Below are 19,148 nucleotides of genomic sequence, written 5' to 3' on the forward strand. Positions count from 1 at the left end.
CCAAAAGACCAGATTTCGTGAATTTGGTAGGGCCCTAGCGATATTCAAAACAGAGCCCAATACTGAGATGAAGGGGAAGACAGTCAAAAATTAGATTACATTAAAAGTTGAATGTGGTGATCAGATGATCTTAGGAATTCTTCTTGGGAGAAAAAAAAGAAGAAGAAGATAGAGTCAGGTAGGCACGTAAGATATTTTGTAAGAGGGAAGGAATACAGTGAAACACTAACGATAAGTATATGAAATTAACTACAAAATTAACAAACCAAAGATGGCACTCATCCTCAAGTTCTCTTAATCAAAGAAATTAATTATATCCTCAGTATTTCCTTTAACAAATCCATAGCAGAACATACAAAAATTATTATTTTCCTAAAAGCTGAAAAAGAGCTATGAAGGTATTGCAAATAGTGAACCAAATTCTGAGCTGGTATAAATGGGAGCAAGTCCACTGACTTTAAATTAGCCACCTATACGCCCTCAGCATATTTTGCACTGAGTTTCTAGGAAAAATGCTTTTGCGAGCAAGAATGCAGTTCTGTACAGATGAAAGAAGTAAATTAAATCCTGATGGCAGGAATTAGACAGAACTGCCATCCCAACAAAAGAATATCCATATCAATGAAAGCTAAGGAAAAGTTGAAGATCCAGTGAACAAGAAATCTATAAAGCAACATAATATAGTATCCAGTGACAGAACACAACCTTGGGGATCTGATCTTAAATACATATGAAATTGAAGTTCTGGTACTAAACTAGAAGCTCTGAATAATAAATTAGTATGTGGGCAATATTGATAGAGAAAGGGAATTTAATGTGAAGGCCCCTAACGGAGCAGGTCAAATTTATCTTGGTGGATAACATCAGCTAGCATTTGCTTGTATATCCAATGAGCAGTTTGCCAAGTAGTGGTGGTGTTTGTCTCTGTTACGTGTAATAGATATAAAATTATCTCTGTAGTATTGCTTATAAAAAAAGAGGGCTGGGTCCAAGTTTTAACAATGCCAAAGTTATCCACTTGGACCTTAAGTTATTCCACTTGTGTAAGGAAACAGAATTTGGTGAAACAGAAGTGAGATCATGAACCATGGCCAGGTTTGGCAATGCTTATCTTCAATGAGTAAAAATCGAGAAAGGAAAAGAACCAAAACCACACACATACGACGGCACAGCTGAGGGTGAGCTTATCTTCAATCAGTATTGTTAACCTTTACAAATGTTATCACTATATCGATGCTGAATTAGCACTCAGCTAGAGAACACTACTAATACCTGGCAGTACTTCCATAGCACTTTAAAGAACAACGTTGAAATGTGGCCAATTCTTAATATGCAAAGATAATTAGAAAAAACCTGTTAATAGACTGCACAATTATTTATCCCGAGTAAGAATCAACTCTTACTCTTTACTCATGTATTTAGATTTCAATTATATTATTATTTCTTATTTGTGTTATGGTAGTGCTTAGGCGCCTTAGCCAAGGACCAGGACCCCATCATGCTGGTGCTGTACAGACAAAGAAAAACAAAAAGATGGCTATACCCACACTAAAACAAAAGCATGTCTTAATATGCTGCAAGTACATAACTTAAAAATACAACAAAATTAACACCCAAATATAACTAAAGTATAGCAGTAAAGTTGTTGCAAACCAGACAACCCAAAAGCTCAAATTAGCCCTTTCCTACCCTTCCGATTTCCCTGCCATTTTCAAATGTTTGTGGGGAAAATTGCTTAATAGCATCCCCCAGAGGTCCTCAAGTCATCGGATTACAGTTATTTCAGAACAAGGTGGCAAAGAATTCTGAAGCTTTGAGGCCCTCACAAAAAACACCTAGCCACAGAGGTGCTGGAACTAAGGGTGCTGGGGGGGTGCAGCAGCTTGAAGTGGTTTTCATCATATACAGGATTTATACTTTTGTTCAATGGCTTTCAGCACCTCCACTATAAAAATGGTTCCAATGCCACTGCCTAGCCAACACTCCCTTCTTGTATACAGTAGTAAGGTTTCCACTGTCACCAGTGGTTAGGACACTAGCCTCCTACTTGGGAGTCCTGGGGCCAAGTCTCTGCTCTGCCACAAGCTTCCTGCGTGACCTTGGGCAAGTCACTTAGCCACTCTGTGCCTCAGTTCCCTATCTGTAAAATGGGAATAACAATGCTTCATTGGGGTGTTGTGAAGATAAATACATTAAAGAGTGAGAGGACTTTGTATACTATGGGAATGGGAGCCATATTAGATATAGCTTGAGTTTCTGATTGTGTTGGTATGAAAGAAGCAGTCTGTCAGGAACGTAGGTCTTAAGACTCTTGGGGCTTTATACGGTCAAAACTGAAACCTGAAATATCAACTGGAAACTTCCAATGCAGGTTTTTTGACATAGAAATCATCATCCCTGGTATTATTTGTTACTGTTCAATTCCCCACGCAGACCAAATGCAGCATTTTCACCATTCACTCTTCATCATCTTTTGAAGGTGACTCACAAATGGCTGCAAAAAACCATAAGTTTGCATCTTATAAATGTAGAAAAAAAGATCTGAAAGATGGGTTATTTAACTAATTAAGCTATTATAGTTTGTTCTTTCCACCTATTTTTTTTTTTACCTTAAAAATATCAGGAATGTCAGCTCTTCTCTTGGTTTTGCCAGAGAATCAGTTGAATGAATTCTGGTAGCTCTCATGCCTTAACTAAAAGGCAAGGTTGTGAATCTTTAGCAAAGATGCCTTCTCCAAAAAGTTTATTAGTCTTTGAAGTTAAATAAGTCAGATGCAAAATACTAGCAAGCAAAAAAAAAAAAAAAACCTAAAAAAATCTGTGGGATTAAAACTGATGAGAGTCGCAGCAAAGACAAGGCCAGAATAATTTCTGCCACCATTTTGAGCAGATAAGCAACTCCACTGACATTAGTAGGGTTACATGGAGTACAAGGTGGCATAGAATTTGGCCAACAGTATGCAAAACAGAAAGCTTAGCTAGAGCACTGTTTAAAAAGGCTGACAACTCAGGAGTCTTGCCTACACTGTAGCTCCCGCTGGCTAACATAGTCATAGAGTCTTACATCCTAGACAGGACCTGCATTTCACATGTAAAAAACAAGCAGAAAAAAAACCCCTACTTTTTTCAGGTCCTCACTGTATATCACAAGAAAAAAGAATAGTGGGACACAAGCCCATTTAATTTCCGTTGTGGGTCACCTTTAAAGTCTAAAAATTGCAGCAAATATTGATTATACACATTCGTTCCCCATTTTTACTTCATTTGACTTTTCTTCCTTGGAAAATCTGACCTGAAATGAGCAGCTTTGGGGGGTTGAAGAGAACTGCTGAGTCCTCTGATAAAATATGAGATATGTTCACAAAACACACATCATTAAATGTGACAATAGAGAGAACAGCCAAGGATCCATGAGAGCACAGTAAATCAGATGCTGCAGCAGTCAGCCACGGAGCACACTGGAGACATGCATTTTGAATGCAGTGAAAAGGCCAACTTACTTCTTTCTGAATAAGAAGTCCTCTCTCTTGAGCTAGGTTTCAGAGTAGCAGCCGTGTTAGTCTGTATCCGCAAAAAGAGTAGCAGCCGTGTTAGTCTGTACCCACAAAAAGAAAAGGAGTACTTGTGGCACCTTAGAGACTAACAAATTTATTTGAGCATAAGCTTTCGGGAGCTACAGCTCACTTCATCGGACGCATGGAAAATAGAGTGGGGAGATTTTATATACACAGAGAACATGAAACAATGGGTGTTACCATACACACTATAACGACAGTGATCAGGTAAGGTGAGCTATTACCAGCAGGAGAGAAAAAAAACAACCTTTTGTAGTGATAATCAAGGTGGGCCATTTCCAGCAGTTGACAAGAACCTGTGAGGAGGGGGGGGGGGGGGGGGAAAGAGGGGGAAGAAACATGGGGAATCAGTTTTACTTTGTGTAATGACACATCCACTCCCAGTCTTTATTCAAGCCTAATGTAATGGTGTCCAGTTTGCAAATGAATTCCAATTCAGCAGTCTCTCGTTGGAGTCTGTTTTTGAAGTTTTTTTGTTGAAGAATTGCCACTTTTAGGTCCATAATCGAGTGACCAGAGAGACTGAAGTGTTCTCCAACTGGTTTTTGAATGTTATAATTCTTGACGTCTGATTTGTGTCCATTTATTCTTTTATGTAGAGACTGTCCGGTTTGACCAATGTACATGGCAGAGGGGCATTGCTGGCACGATGGCATATATCACACTGGTAGATGTGCAGGTGAACAAGCCTCTGATAGTGTGGCTGATGTGATTAGGCCCTATGATGGTGTCCCCTGAATAGATATGTGGACACAGTTGGCAACGGGCTTTGTTGCAAGGATAGGTTCCTGGGTTAGTGGTTCTGTTGTGTTGTCAAAATTGAGACATCTTGAAATGTTTTGGCTTAGTTGAAAACAGCACTTTTTTTGTCAAACAAATGTTTTGATGAAAAATTTTCTGACCAGCTCCAGTAATAACTACAATTGTTGTGTGGTGTGTGGTTGCTGGTGAGTATTTGCTTCAGGTTGGGGGGCTGTCTGTAAGCAAGGACTGGCCTGTCTCCCAAGATCTGTGAAGAGTGATGGGTGGTCCTTCAGTGACTTTGTCCTCACCCATAACTATTTCACATTTGGGGACAATGTATACCTTCAAATCAGCAGCACTGCTATGGGTATGGCCCCACAGTATGCCAACATTTTTATGGCTGACTTAGAACAACGCTTCCTCAGCTCTCGTCCCCTAATGCCCCTACTCTACTTGCGCTACATTGATGACATCTTCATCATCTGGACCTATGGAAAAGAAGACCTTGAGGAATTCCATCATGATTTCAACAAAATCCATGATGATTTCCACCATCAACCTCAGCCTGGACCAGTCCACACAAAAGATCCACTTCCTGCACACTACAGTGCTAATAAGCGATGGTCACATAAACACCACCCTATACCGGAAACCTACTGACCGCTATACTTACCTGCATGCCTCCAGCTTTCATCCAGACCACACCACACGATCCACTGTCTACAGCCAAGCTCTACGATACAACCCCTCAGACAGAGACAAACACCTACAAGATCTCTATCAAGCATTCTTACAACTACAATATCCACCTGCTGAAGTGAAGAAACAGATTGACAGAGCCAGAAGAGTACCCAGAAGTTACCTACTACAGGATAGGCCCAACAAAGAAAATAACAGAACACCACTAGCCATCACCTTCAGCCCCCAACTAAAACCTCTCCAACGCATCATCAAGGATCTACAACCTATCCTGAAGGATGACCCATCACTCTCACAGATCTTGGGAGACAGGCCAGTCCTTGCTTACAGACAGCCCCCCAACCTGAAGCAAATACTCACCAGCAACCACACACCACACAACAATTGTAGTTATTACTGGAGCTGGTCAGAAATTTTTTCATCAAAACAGTTTTTTGACAAAAAAAAGTGCTGTTTTCATCTAAGCCAAAACATTTCAAGATGTCTCAATTTTGACAAAAGTTTGTTCAGAAAAAAACAAAACAAAGGATTTCCATAATTTCAAAACAGAACGGTTTTATTTTTTGTTTCAAACAAACTGTTCAAAATGAAATGATAGAGCTCTTGCAGGTGTTTGTCTCTGTCTGAGGGGTTGGAGAAATGCAGTTGTATCGTAGAGCTTGGCTGTAGACAGTGGATCGTGTGGTGTCATCTGAAATGAAATTCATTGTTTTGTATATAATTTTTTTGTTTTTAAGTTTAAAATGGTTAAAATAAGAATGAAATGTTTTAACCGACCAAAACCTAATTGGTTTCGGAATATCTTTTTGCGGGAAATTTTAACTCCCCCCGACCCGTTTCAGAATGGAAATTTTTTTTGAGTCACGGAATTACCTGTGAAATGATAAATCTGGTTCCCAACCAGCTCTAGGTCACATGTTTGTAAATACTAGCTTGGACACTATCCACATGTTTCCTCAAGGCTACAAATAGTTGTTTTTTACCCCTAGGATCAGCATAGGATAAAGAAAAAACTGGATCAAACGGGTGGGCAGTGTCCAGACTAGCCTTTACAAACTTGCTAAATATCTTGAAGTGCAAGAGTCTATTGAAGACAATCCCTAACAAGTTTCAGAGTGGTAGCCATGTTAGTCTGTATCAGCAAAAACAACGAGGAGTCCTTGTGGCACCTTAGAGACTAACAAACTTATTTGGGCATAAGCTTTCATGGGCTAGAACCACCTTCGTCAGATGCATGGAGTGGAAAATACAGTAGCAGGTATAAATACACAGCACATGAAAGGATGGGAGTTGCCTTACCAAGTGGGAGGTCAGTCTAACGAGACAATTCAATTAACAGGAGGATACCAAGGGAGGAAAAATCACTTTTGCAGTGGTAATGAGAGTGGCCCATTTCAAAAACAGTTGACAAGAAGGTGTGAGTAACAGTAGGGGGAAATTAGTATGTGGGAAATTAGGTTTAGGTTTTGTAATGACCCAACCACTCCCAGTCTTTATTCAGGCCTAATTTGACCTAAGGCTGACCTGGCATCCTAATTCACATGGTGTTATCATTTATATTCCTATATAAAATTGACAACAGATAAATATAGCCAAAAAGAACAAAACCTTACTAAAGTCATCTACAAGTCTGGAATGGAAAGAAGTGAATTACTAGGAAATAAAACACAGATGAGCAGCAGCAACCAGTGCTTGTGGCACCAGGTACTAGAATTTCCAACATAAGCAATCAAAAAGAGAGCGCACAGTTCTGCTTAAGGTCACAGAAATTGAATAATGCACTTAGATATTCTAAATACAGAGGTACTACTCTACAGAGTGAGACTAATACTTCACAGCATATATTCAGATTACCCTAACTCCTGTGCTTTCTCAGCACCTATACAACACAGCACTTGTGTCCCCCAGCCCATTAAAATCTTTCTTAGCAGCTTCGGAATTAAACTACACGCATCTCCAGCATCATTAGCAATGCAGAGCATATCAACAATTCAGAGAGGCTGCATACCAACACCCTCAGGACTATAAATGGATTCTTGTTAATAAGCAAGGGAAATAAATGAAAAATTTAACTGACTGCTGTTCTGAAGTCTCTCTCAGGAACCTGTGTCACTACTATGCCTAAGGCTTTTTACTATGTTTTCAAAGAAGGAAAATATGGGCTTTGTTATAGAGTCAACAAAACACAGGGCTGCTTGTTAAAGCTCAACCAGCAATTATCTCTTTCTTCAAAAGTTGTCCCAGACTTTTTATAGCACGATAATTGCCCAGTCACATTATGCTTTCACCTTGTTTCAGCACAGCATACTGTACCTCTGATATGTCACCATTTTCTCCAAAATACACTAATTCCATTGTATTTCCTGTTCTTCACTCTGCCAGGTTAACAACACTCACTGTTAAATGTGTTAGTCTCTAAGGTGCCACAAGTCCTCCTGTTCTTTTTGCGGATACAGACTAACACGGCTGCTGCTCTGTAACTGTGTTACTGCCCTATTCATAGAGGCAGACAGGAGAAAGTACAAAACACAGCTTGGCAGATATGATGTAGTTAAACATCAAGCCTAAAGTCTGTGAGTTATTTACTTACATGTGGGCATGTGACTTTGGTGCCGAGGAACAGAGTAACAATAGTTAGAGCTAATGGCAGCACAAAGAGGTGTTGTGCCAGCATCCCACATACAATAGCTAGCTCTCATACGGTGCTTGTCATCAGTAGATTTTAAAAGAAGTTTATACAGGAGATCAGTATCATTATCACCATTTCACAAATGGGGCAACTGGGGCACAGAGAGGTGAAGTGACTTGCCCAAGCTCACCCAGCAAGCCAGTGTCAGAGCCAGAATAGAACCCTGGTCTCTTCAGTCTCAGCTCACTAAGCCACACTGCCTAAAAATACACATACATACCAAAAATACACCCTACACATACTAAGCTCTACAAGTGAACCTTGGTTCTCCCAACCCGCAACCCCCCTATAGTTCCAATGTAGGATTTTTCCTGGAACATTGGCTGCCAGTCGTAAGGTGGTTTTATATGGACAAATGTCCACCTTCCCCCCCCACAACTAAGACCATATTAACTCATAGCTCCTTGCTATCTAAATGTGAATTTGCATAGATAATCCCAGGATGAAAGGCTGTATTAACACACTAGACCATGCAGCCCCCTTCTGTCTGTGTATTGCTGAGCAGTGAAAATGAGTATAAACCCCAGTCTCTGCTTACCAGATTTTAAAGATGTGTCCTTTCCTTTTGGCGCTGCTTATGGGCCATATCCTTCCCTGGTAAGTGCAGTGAGGAACAGCAGGATCTCTATTACATGTGTCCACTGCTCTGGGGATCCTGAAAGACTAGGAAGAATACACCAGATGTGCAGTGGGCTGCATTTCACCACTGTTATGAAAAGGAGCAGTGTGTGCCCCATTTAGCATACACTGGTGATGGCAGCATGCACACTAGCTGGCTGGGGCCCAAAAATGCTCCTCTGGAGTTGCTAGTGAATGAATCAGCAGAGTAGCAGACCCCCACCTCTCTCTTCCCACCAAGTGCACCAGCACAGCACAGGCAACATCTAGCCTCAGAGCATGTTCTGCACTGATTTAGATTTCATTAAATTCCACTGAAGTCAGTGGGATTATATAGGGTGCAAGGCAGCGCAGAATTTGGTCAAGAGCATTCAAATGCAAAATGTTTACATGGTTCTTCTATTGTCCTTTTAAAAGGACATGCTAATACTGACTGATGAAAAAAATTTTCAATGGAGCCGCATTCTCACTCTATAATAAAAGCATATCTATAATGCAAAACTGAAGAATAAACAAGTGTGGAGTGATTAGAAGAGGACCTGGGTTCAAGCATCTCTGTTTCCACACCTGAAACTTGCACAATGACAGGTTTCAGAGTAACAGCCGTGTTAGTCTGTATTCGTAAAAAGAAAAGGAGTACTTGTGGCACCTTAGAGACTAACCAGTTTATTTGAGCATGAGCTTTCGTGAGCTACAGCTCACTTCATCGGATGCATCCGATGAAGTGAGCTGTAGCTCACGAAAGCTCATGCTCAAATAAACTGGTTAGTCTCTAAGGTGCCACAAGTACTCCTTTTCTTTTTACACCTGAAACTGTGACTCTGAATATGAAAATCATAATCCAGACAGTAGCCTCCAGTGATTGGACACAGAATGCTCCATAAACCTTGCAGTCCAGGCTCAACAAGGCAATTATGAGTAACGTTAATAGATCTATATAATTGTTCATGCTTTCATATATTCATAGATTTTAAGGGCATTATGATCTTCCAGTCAGACCTTCTGCATAACTCAGGCCATGGAACCTTCCAAATTCCTCACATGAATACGCAGCAAAGGGAGATCGGTGTGAAAACTAGTGATTTTCATCTTGTCACTATAAAATTTGATACTCCTTTAACTAGAAAAACTATTAAAAAAAAAAACAACCCAAAACAATCAAGCTAGACCACAGTAGGGGAATACTTACGCCTAAGCATTCACCAGCCCGTCACTGGGATGAGAGAGTTACGAAAGTGTGTGTGAGAATAAGCACCTCCTCATAACCTAAGCAGGCAGATGAAAGGTAAAACCCTGTCTGCTTAGACTCTTTAGAATTTCAAATGTTCATAGGAAACTAGATGTTTTTGTAAAAGCGCTACATTGGTGTGCAATTTATTCAGATGTTATAATATGACCTCTCTAAATTGGATGATTTCCCCTTCCATTCCTAGAGACATGTATATGTTTTCCTCAGCTAAGAGCCCTGAGATCCAGAATAAATAATCAGCAAGGAAGGAATCCACTCTGCATGCATTGTCTGTTAAATTATATAAAGGGAAAGTATCAGATACTAATGCAGACAGAATGTTACAAAAGGGACAAGGGAAGGGGTAATTATGGCATGGAAAGAGACAAACACTTAGCTCTTTACATTCTTGAAGTGCTGTGCAAATATTCATTGATTAATCCTAAAGCACTCCTGTTGGGTAGGAAAATTGCATGCAGTGTTGTATCCATGCCGGCTCCGGGATATAAAAGAGACAAGGTGGGTGACATAATATCGTTTATTGGACCAACTTAAGGGCCAGATTCAGATATCTTAAAAGGCATATTCTGATATTCTTACTCATATTGAATAATATCTTGTTTCTCAGTTGGCTGCACTGAAGTCAAAGAGACCACTTGTGAAGTAAAGTGCTACCCAACATGAGTAAGGGTATCAGAATCTCATTGCACAGAGTAAATCCGTTAGAGAGATGGGATTAGAACTCATGAGTACCAGAAATCTTCACAAGACCGAACAAAATGGGAGCCACTTAACTTCAACATCTGGGGTAGAGTAAGTCGTACCAAGGTGATATCAATTCCACAATTCAAGTACATCTCCCAGCATCAGCTGTGAATACTCCCAAGAAAGGAAGCTGAATCCACTTGACTTAATAAAAGTAGACAGTGGGCAAGACAGATAACAGCATATTACCAATGCAAAAAAATTGCCTCTAAAATAGTATAAGACACAGAAATATACAAATTGCTATATCAGATGAGACCAATATAAGTCTGGTATCCTGTCTCGGGCAGGGCCAATCCTGAGGCTTCAGAAAAATTTAAAGAAACCCACAATGTGTCCAACAAGTTGTGCAATGCTGTACACGAAATGGAAAATTTCCTTCTTGACCACATGACAATTATTTTACACACTGAAATAATATACTCCAATTACCCTTAGCTTGTTATCTTGCATGCATAACTGTACACAAGATTAGTGGTCATAAAATTACCCTGGAGCAGAATCAACAAATTCTCCAGTAAGGCACGCAAAAAAGAGATATAGCAAAGTCTAATATAAAACAAAGTCAAATACAAACAAACACTTAAGAGCATGTCTACCCAGAGTAATTATTTGATGATAATAATAATAAAAGGACAAGTTGTGCAGTGGAAAACTGACTCAGAGTTGGATTATATAAATTAGAGAATTTCAGAAGCATACTGTAAAGCCAATTTTGTCCAGATAGACAAAGCTCAAAAAGATTGGATCCAACCTTTGGATTCTTAACTGACATTTCAAAACCTCTGGTTCTGTAAAACTGGGGTGGAGTCTATACAGTCTATCTATATATGGAACAAATACTTAATAATGGCCTCCTCAATCTAGCAGAGAAGGTATAACGTGATCCAATGGCTGGAGGTTGAAATTCAGACTGGAAATATGGTGTAAATTTTTAACCGTGGAAGTAAAGAACCACTGGACCAATTTGCAAAGGTCATGGAGGATTCTCAGTCACTGACAATTTTTAAATCAAGATTGGATGTTTTTCCAAAATATCTGCTCTAGGAATTATTTTGGAGAAGTTCTGTGGCCTGTGTTTTACAGGAAATCGGACTAGATGATCATAGTCTATTATGGTCAAAGTCTACCCTTCTGGCCTTGGAATCTCTGAATCTATTAAAGTTGCTTCTCAAGTTTCAGCAAGTGTACAAGGATTAATTTATAAAGGAATCGACAAAGGAAAAGGTATCATCCAACAGTAACACCCAGCTTCTTTTGCCACTACTGGCTGGAACTTGAAGGACTAAGATGCTCAAGAAACAGTTACTTTCTAGATTTTCTTCAGGTGGTAGAATTCTACTTGGGGCAAAGGGTATAATAGAATCATTGAGTATCTCAATCCTGACCTGCAATAACCATTCATTATATAGCATCTTCTCTTCCCCTTTCCTCCCACCATGAAAACCAAATGGGGACACATGATGAGGCAATATTTGTTATATGGAGTAATGACACCCATTTCAATTGCCAGCTATATAAGCAAACATACATTTGTTGAGTTATAGGACATTAGGAGTTAGATATAGAAAATATCTATTTGTTCATCCCCTCCATCTCCCTCCTTCTGCAAGTGTTGCCCATGCTAATGCATTATGACACCCTGTCTCTGCTTAGACCACCTATTGATGTTTGAGTCTACTACTCCCTCTAAGCTAGTGAATCTGGTCACTTAGTTCAAGCAGTAGAGGCTTATGCTTTTAGATGCAGAGTCTCCAGCTCAATCCCCAAAGATGACCTAGCCAGGAGTGACATTACATAGGATTCTATTATTACCTACAGTATATTTCCCGGACTTGCATGCAGTTTACTTTTAAATATCCCAAGCAAGGAGGTTACCACCACTTCCCTCAGAAGACTATTCCACAGCTGAATAATTACCATGTCTGGAAGCTTTTCTGACATTCAAGTTACATTTTCTTTTTTAGCCCACTAATCTTAATTATACCCCCTTATACAATGCTAAATAATTTCTCTATTTTTAGTATCTATACCCAAAACTGTAAACTGTTAAGTCCCTGCCTACACTCAATCACCTCTTAGTCAATCTATACAGATTCATTTTTTAATCTTTCCTCATAAATCAGTCCCTTCAGTCCCCTAACCAGTGTTATTGATCTTTCTTCAAATGCCTTCAATTTACTAGTATATCTAAGTGCTCTGAATTTAATACAGCGTCCCAAATGCATCCACTCAAAACCCGTAGAGCCTGTTGTCCCCCCGGTTCATAATAATGATGTGGTGGATAATTGCATTAGCACGTTTTGCCACCGTACTGTATTGCAAACTCATGTCTAATTTGTTCTCTGTTATAACCCTCAGGACTCTTTCAGCACTACTATTTCCCAGGGTATTCCCTCACATTAAGTATGTGTGTTAATTTTCCTTAAATGTTATTTTTGTGCCTTTATTTCTACCCTTCAGTTCACTTCAGGTCTCTCTATGTTGTTTCTCAATGGAAATATCTGCAGACTGAAGTTCTGAGCATGAAAGAGCAAAACGGACCCTTTTTAGTGTCACCATCTTGGTTTTTGCATGATGATGGCAAGACTGCCAAGAAACATTATTCTTATCTAGGAGTTACACCACCAAGTTTCCCATAAAATCTGCTGCTTCATTTGTGCACACATGCAGAGTAAGAGATTTTATGCAGTGATATATAGTATCTCTCACTAATCAAAATAAGGTTCAAATCATCTTTCAGTCTCTCAGGCAGACTGAGTTTCATCCTGATCAACACAAAGGAGTGCACTGTGGCTGCCTGCACTATATGACTGTCTGATGAGCAAAGATGGGTCTTCATTCCTACAACCTTTGTGAATCTTCCAGCCATCACAAGGTAATAATAAATAAACAAACAAATAAAACTATGCAGCACGTATATATTGCTTTTCATCAGTAGATCTCAAAGTGCTTTGCCACAGAGGTCAGTATTATTACCCCCATTTTTCAGACAGGAAAGGAAACAAAGGTGTAAACACCTTTGAAGTGGAGAAAGATTTTAAACAGAATCAAGTTCCAGCCTCATTTTTTTCCACCTGCCATTGTTTTGAACTAGCTTTTAACCAGGACTATATTCATTCCAAGCAAAATTTTTCAGAAAGATTATTCTGGTAAGGAAATCTCAAGATCCTTATGTGTCATGTCCTGATTTAGCTGTCAGATTTCATTTACTATTCAGTACTAGTCCTACATTTTGGCTTGCCTGAAAATTCTAAATGCAAATGTATTTGCATGGTGGTTTAAAGGAACAATGACAAGACCTTACCTTACACCACAATTCCCCCTTTCAACTCCATTCTACCCCCATGCCATACACACAAATTCCAAAAGCACCAGATGGTTTAGAAACAAGATGGTCCTTATTAATGGTCCTCCACAGAATCAGACATTAACCGGCCACTCTGCACACACTTCAATACACAATTTAAACATCCTTTAACAATCATCTGTAGACAATGTTAAATTCTGATCTTCAAACTAGTGAATACACAACCAGTTTCCCTTAATAAAAACTAATAACAATAATTCTGCATTATAGTTACCTTAACATTACATTTTTCATCTTCAAAGAGCATTAGCTAATTAATCTTCATGCCACTAAGAAGTCACAGAAAAAGCAAACACCCCACAGAGGACATACTTCCAGACATGCAGTAAAGAATTTTCATTTCTATTCTTTGTGCATAGTGTCAGTGAGTTCTGATTAATTACTGGACCACAGATGTAGGCAGATAATTATCATTTCTCGTCATTCAGCAAACATTAATACAACCTTAAAAATAAAGAGAGTACAACTGATCAAGTCATTGTGACCAGGACTTTTGAAATAATTCCTGATCTTACTTACATGAGTGTAAACCAGAAGAAACTGGCCTGAAGATAATGGTGTTAAATCAGTTTAAAACTGGTTTCAATGAGATCAAAATATGACCCAATGGCTTTACCTCTAATGTAACTATGCTAGTTCTCCCTATGTAAGGCTGGGTTCTGAACTCACTTACATTGGTATAAATGTAGAGTAACTTCACAGTAGACCTCACTGTGATTTACAGGGGGATAATTGAGATCAGAATCTGTTCCATAATATCTAAAGCTTTCCTATTATGCAGGGGGAGCGATAGCTCAGTAGTTTGAGCATTGGCCTGCTAAACCCAGGGTTGTGAGTTCAATCCTTGAGGGGGCTATTTAGGGATCTGGGGCAAAAATTGGGGATTGGTCCTGCTTTGAGGAGGGGGTTGGACTAGATGACCTTCTGAGGTCCCTTCCAACCCTGATATTCTATGAAAATACTCAGTTTTGTTCTTCAGAGGTGCCACACCTTTTTTGTTTTTGCTAGTTCATTAACTAGGAAAACTGATGCTCTAAAGAAGTGATTTTCAACTTGGGGTCTGCAGACCCCTGGGGTCCACAGACTACGTCTAAGATTTCTAAAGGGATCCGCACCTCCATTCGAAACTTTTTAGGAGTCCCCAAATGAAAAAGGTTGAAAACCACTGCTCTAAAGCGAAGAAAACTCAAACTAGGCCAGAACCTCTGTTGGTATAAATTGGCATTGTTTCAGGATCTGGCTCAATCTATTTTTTTTCCAATTACTATCCTTTACAACATTTCCCCAAATGTATGGTTAAAGCAGGAAAAGGCTATTTTTTCTCATTATCTATTATTTTTGTTCAGCGATTAAGTGCTACTTACGTTTTCTATTACAATTCTAATACTTTTTCATAAGCATTTATGGTATAGCTATAGAACATTAAATCTGCTGGCTTTCCACATAAAAAATTTAAATACTTTTACTGGCTTTCTTTACAGCTGCTATATTTTACTCCTACAATTCTACCTGCCGTTAAAAAAAGAGTCTCCTCCAGAATACACATTAGTAAGGGGGGGAAATTGATTACAACTGTGGGATCAGATTTTCAAAAGAGCTCAGGGGCAGTTTTTCAAGAGTTTAGCACCCACAAATTGGAGCCAAATTCTGTGCCGCACTGAGGAGCTCGGACTGTGGCACTTACGGCCATGCTTAAAAATAAAAAAGAGAGAGAGAGAGAGAGAAAGAGCTCGGAACCTAACATGAGGAATTCTTTTGAAAATCTGGCCATTTATTTTGGTGCTAAAATCGGAGCAGAGCTGTTTTGAAAATCTGACCCTGATTGTGGGTAAAAAGTTATGGCCAGAATGGTTAAAATATTGTTCTACTTTAAAGTGACTTCCTCTCCAAGTCCACTGGGAACAACTCTTCATTCAATATTCTTTCCAGCCTCTTCCTATAATTAGATTATTAATGAGAGAACTGAAGACTAAGCATCAAGTTATCCATTCAGCAGTGAGTGGTACAAACATCACACCCCAACCAATCCATGTTTCATAATAAGTAAAATATTAATAGATTACTACGGGAAATTATAAAATAATGTGTATTGTTCAGTTTATTGCTGGAATTAAATTTCAGATATGCTTTTCTTTACTTAAGAGATGTATTAATGAAAAAGGAGCACTCTCACTAGACAGCACTGCCCTTCCATGAACTCAGTGGCTATAGCATACCTTTATAATAATAAATTAATCCCACTATATCCTTAAAATCCCACATGTATTGACTATGATAGCTGATTTATACTGCACTACTCAATTAATTCCAATTTCAAGAAAAATGGCTAATCAATCAACTGACTTTCCCCTCCCTCTCTCAATGGATAAAAAAGGCTTCTGACCTTTCATCTTCTCCCTCACCATTGGTCCTAAATGAAGCATCAACACTTTACTTTTAGACTACTACAGATTGTATCTTTTTCTTATTAAACATTGTGCTGGTACATGTAATCACTGATTGTTTCCTGTAACTTAAAATGAAATACTTAAAAGCATGCTGGCTGGAAATTATTAACACGATAAAGGCTAAATCATTTCCTTGATGCACTTTTTTCCCTTTCTAAGGCTGTCAGCTATTGGTGATTTCACAGTATTAAAAACACAGACATTCACCAAATTAATGTGGTCTTGAGAAGTATTAAACCACTCAACCTTCATAAAATTATCAGATTTGTTATAACTTGCCAAAATCATCAGTGACTGCACACACAAAAATGGAAATATACAACCTGCTCACGCATACAGATCCTGTGAATTCCTGCTCATGCATACAGATCTCACCCATGTGAATTAAGATTACAGGAGCTGATCTACTGAAGAGCATTTTATAATCAAATCCAGTTAGAAGACTGTTAATAGGGACAGAACTACTATTTTTTTGTGTATCAGCCTCAGTTATATTTTAGATATGTATCTCAGATGTGAAAGGTGACTGCAAATACATTAATTCTATATTCATATGATACGTTAAAACATCATGTTGGCAAGCCAATATGAGGGCTAAATATCAACTCAGTATTGACAGAAACGTATTGGGTAAGCAACTCTTAAAACTATGTTTACTATACATTACAGAATGCACAGAAATGTTAACCAGAAATCTTGCTGAATATCTCCAAGACAATGTTAGTTAATGGTTTTATAGATCTCTCTAATTTAAAACTCCTTACTTAGTATACTTACTATTTAAAAGCCACCAAAATGGAAATGTTAAAATAGATTAAAATTGATATTAAATGGATAAATTATAAGTTTCACAATGCTATTGCTTTATTTTCTATTGCATTGTTTATTTCAAAAACTTAAACATTGTCAGTAACACAGTAGAGCTACCACCACCATGATTAACCCACTGGACTATGTATTAGTTTCTAAGCACAGTTTGGAACAGACTAAGAATTCTCACTACATTTCAGCTAAAATGTAGTTTCCACTTGGGGGCGAAAATGTGTTTTATTCTTCTAATTTTCTGGGGAAACACATGATTCAGAAAGGAAAAAAAAAAAGATCAAAACTACTTTTTTCCCCAATACCCAAATCTCTCTCAATGAACAACAGACCCCTTGTCTAAAGTCCTGCTAACTGTGCTACAATTAGGTGATTTCCAAGTATTTATCAAGTCATCCCTTGAGAAAAGATACATACAGGTGCAATTTTTGTATTTGCCTTCAGTGGGTCTCTTGAGTTTGGAAAACCAAACATCTCCCTAGAGACCATTGTTGAGGGCATCAAAACATTTCCTTGTTCAAACCAGATCGTTTTATTTCATTTTATCAAGGTTCCCCTAGCCTAGAGCCTCGCGTCTATATCCTCATATGAACCCTGTTACCAATCAGAAATTGACAGTAACCCAGGATAATTGACAGTAACCCAGGATAACTCTACCAAGAGAAATCACAGGACCACTTTAGCTGCTGGGCTTAGGGTGGGGCTGGACGCTGTTGTCACTCAAAGGTGCATGCTGTTGATGAGACCTGCATGTGCAGGGATAAAGCTAAAATAAGTTATGCAGCAGCGTTTGCTTTTACTCACCCCGCTGCTTGCCCATTCGGGCAATTCCCATTTAAACTCTCTACCCTCTGCTTCACCCCCTCCGAATAGCTACAAGTCACACACAGGACAAAATAATCACCTACCAGCAGCGCCTATAAATCCAGAGCCCTCCACTTCCAGGCATGGCACCCTTCTGCCTTGCTGCTGATGCCTTTGGCCGAAGCTGGGGGCGATGGGGGGGGTTGACCCCTCTCTCTGGATCCCAGTTGCCTGGGCTCCCTCTGAGCAATGCCCGGGTGGAGGGGAGCTCGGCTCCCCGGCCATTCGCAGCCACGCGGAGCCTGCCCTCCCCCCGACACACACACACAACCGCGCAGCGAGGCTCGGCGGGAATGTGCCGGCTCCACAGACCTGAGCCGGGACCCCCACCCCCTCGCTCCACTTACCGCGTGCGCCCGCAAGCCGGGGAGCCGCTCTGTGCCTGCGGGGGAAAAGGGGCTGGGCGGGGGGGGAGGCAGCAAGAACAGAGCGCGTCAGCCCAGCGGAGCCGCCTGCATGGCGGTCACACGCCGCCGGGGCTATGGCAGATATTGCATCTTGCTGCCATTGCTGTCTCCCCCTTGGATTTATTTGGCGGTGGGTTGTGGTGATAGCGCCCTCTCTTCCTCCCCTCTCCCCCTGCTGCTGCTGCTGCGCGCCCTGGAAGGTGCAGTCACCGGAGGGGAGTAGTTGAGATGCACAACGCGCTGCGCCTGCACTTGGCGCCCTGCCAGGAATTGGGGTAGGGGGTGGAGAGAGCAGACTGGAAAGCAGCATCCGCTTCGCAGACAGTGCGAGAGAGCGCGCGCGCGCAAGCAATAAAATAAAAAAATAAAAACAATTAAAAAAAAACAAAAAACAAACCCACACCCTCAAGTGTGTGTCCAAGACGCCACGAGGAGCAGGAGAAGTGTGGGAAGCACTGATCGGCTTCTCCTTTTCTTCTACTGCTTGCTGAGCCAGTGTAAAGAAACCACAGGGGGTGGCTCTCCAGATTCCCCCCTTCCAGACCCAACATGATGACATGCAAACTGCCCGAGCCCCTCGCTCTTAACTGCGGCCGGGGGACACTCAGAAGTTCCATTGTGCCAGGAATCCTGACATTCCGAAACGTCCCTTTCATCCCGATTTGGAGAAAAAAATCCAAACTTCAAAATTTCCTACAAAACAAAATTTCTGGGGGAAAAATAGTTTTGGAAATATGGAAATGACCTTTTGGATATATATGGCTTCAAAAAGATCGTTTCCATGTTTATATATACAAATTGGAAATATTGAACCAACCACATTGAAGTTGAATGGAGCGCTTCAACCTTATCAAAATGAAATTTTCAAATACTTTTTCACTAAATTGATACATTCCCATTAAATGTTTTGTGCATGAAAA

At 39.9% G+C, this 19,148-nt stretch overlaps 1 protein-coding gene across 4 annotated transcripts in view; it reads right to left on the reverse strand.

The window, feature by feature from the left end:
- The window catches only part of PRR5 (proline rich 5), a 129,126-nt gene extending 110,617 nt beyond the window's left edge, over positions 1-18,509 (reverse strand). For 2 of the 4 annotated variants that reach the window (XM_037914682.2, XM_037914667.2), the window contains exon 1: positions 18,169-18,509. The gene's annotated coding sequence lies outside the window, so the exon portion shown is untranslated. Of the gene's footprint in view, positions 1-17,865; positions 17,885-18,168 lie in introns of those variants that run through there. The other 2 variants (XM_037914674.2, XM_043537882.1) reach the window with 2 other exon arrangements.
- Between the last annotated feature and the right edge of the window lie 639 nt (positions 18,510-19,148).

This window comes from Chelonia mydas, chromosome 1 (genome assembly GCF_015237465.2).
Source record: "Chelonia mydas isolate rCheMyd1 chromosome 1, rCheMyd1.pri.v2, whole genome shotgun sequence".
In the NCBI taxonomy this organism is placed as follows: Eukaryota; Metazoa; Chordata; order Testudines; family Cheloniidae; genus Chelonia; species Chelonia mydas.